This window comes from Asparagus officinalis, chromosome 4 (assembly GCF_001876935.1).
Source record: "Asparagus officinalis chromosome 4, Aspof.V1, whole genome shotgun sequence".
In the NCBI taxonomy this organism is placed as follows: Eukaryota; Viridiplantae; Streptophyta; class Magnoliopsida; order Asparagales; family Asparagaceae; genus Asparagus; species Asparagus officinalis.
In genome coordinates, this window is record NC_033797.1 from 9,514,686 (window position 1) to 9,516,440 (window position 1,755).

Below are 1,755 nucleotides of genomic sequence, written 5' to 3' on the forward strand. Positions count from 1 at the left end.
GAGGGAATACCATTGTGAAGCTGCAATTTGTAAGCAAACAGCAAGATGACAACCAATTCATACGCATAAAATATGCCCAAACCAATACTATGGACTTGATCCCAAATAATTAAAATTTCAAAATAATGCTTTGCAACAACAGCAAATTAAATTAGTCCCAACTTGAGCACAAATAGATTAGCCCAATTGGTTATAAGCCAGTCCAAAGATAATAAATTGGAATCAATTGCGATCACACACATAATTACTAGTTGCCAAGCTTGCACATAGAAATCATTACAGATTCCTGAAGGGCTAAGTTAAACTCATCGGGATCAACGTTTTCGAAGTTCATACCCTCTCCCCAAAAAGCCAACTCGTGTGCTTCAGAGAGGAAGTATCATAAATATCATATTTTTCATGATAAGGCTACCTTAAAATAAGCATAAATGTTCGTTTAATGGTAAAAAAAGGGAAAATAAAGACTAAAAAGAGAGGGATTCAATTTTAACAAAAGCTGGTCGCACAAAAGTGATATTTTTCGCAAAAATAAAATAATAATAATTAATAAACATATAAGAAAAGGATGGCAAACGACTAAGCAGGAAAAATTATCTTTTTCTTGCAAATAATCAAATCGAAGCTTTGGAAAACCCGAATAATACAAACAAAACTCATTCTCAATGTTTTCGAAAATCGCTTTTTTCAATTTAAGTCGCAAGAGATCCCCAAAATTCCACTAATAGAAAGAACTTATTACACAGAAGATTGCAAGTTCAAACCTTTTGAACAAAAAAATAGGGGAAAAAAGCATCGCCCCCTATTCATTAATCTCTCTAAATTCTAAAAAAAAAGTATGGAAGCTTAATTCATCATTTATCGCCACATTATACTGATCAATTCTAAAACCCTAGCGATATAACGACTGAATTCACATATCTCCGTCAAAAAAAACCAAGAAAAGGGGGGAGAATCGATTCAAAAGGAAAATAGAGAGATCTCGCTCACCTTACACGCGTCGAGATCGAAATCCCTTTCTCATCGAAGCACAAGAATTCGAGGATCCTTCCACTTTCTCTCTCTCTCTCTCCCTCTCTCTAAAAAACGACACACACACTCTCTCTCTCTCTCTCTCTAAAGAAAAAAGAAGAAACAAAAAGATGGCGGATCTCAAAACTTCATTAAATCCAGTTTAGGAGAGAGGATAAAAGCAAAGTGTAGGTAACGCCAGCGGTAAAAGAGGAGCGCTTTTAACTAATCGCGCCGTTGACTTAGCTCCGTCAAGTAACGCCGTCAATATTTGCTGGTGGTTTTCATAGGGTCAGTTTTCGGAAAACCCCGTGACTTTTGTGGAGTGTTGCAGATCACCGCTCTCAGGGCTTCAGAGACTAAACTAATCTATCCCTGGAGCACCCAAGAATCACTATTTATACTACAGTAAATATTATAGTAAAAAATTTATTGTAACATAGGCGAATACTACAGCAGTATTAAAAAATATTATTGTTGTATTTTAAAATATATTATTGTAGCAGAGATGGGAGACGGTAATGTTTTAAAAAATATTACTGCAGCAATTTAAGAAAAAAAATTTGTGACATTTTAAAAATGTTGTAGCAATTAAAAAATAGGATTACTGTAGTGATAAAAAAAAGGAAAGGTCGTGCGAAGCACGAGGCGCACACTAGTTTAATTTAATTCAAGAGAAAAAACTGGGTTATTTTGAGGCGTCTTAGCTAACCACGCCGAAGTTTGGAGGTGTTGTAGCTAACCTTT

The 1,755-nt window shown here is 35.2% G+C and overlaps 1 protein-coding gene across 3 annotated transcripts in view; it reads right to left on the reverse strand.

Moving 5' to 3' along the window:
* The window catches only part of LOC109836563 (tubby-like F-box protein 8), a 3,953-nt gene extending 2,841 nt beyond the window's left edge, over positions 1 to 1,112 (reverse strand). For all 3 annotated transcript variants that reach the window (XM_020404497.1, XM_020404496.1, XM_020404495.1), the window contains exon 1: positions 988 to 1,112. The gene's annotated coding sequence lies outside the window, so the exon portion shown is untranslated. The remainder of the gene's footprint in view (positions 1 to 987) is intronic.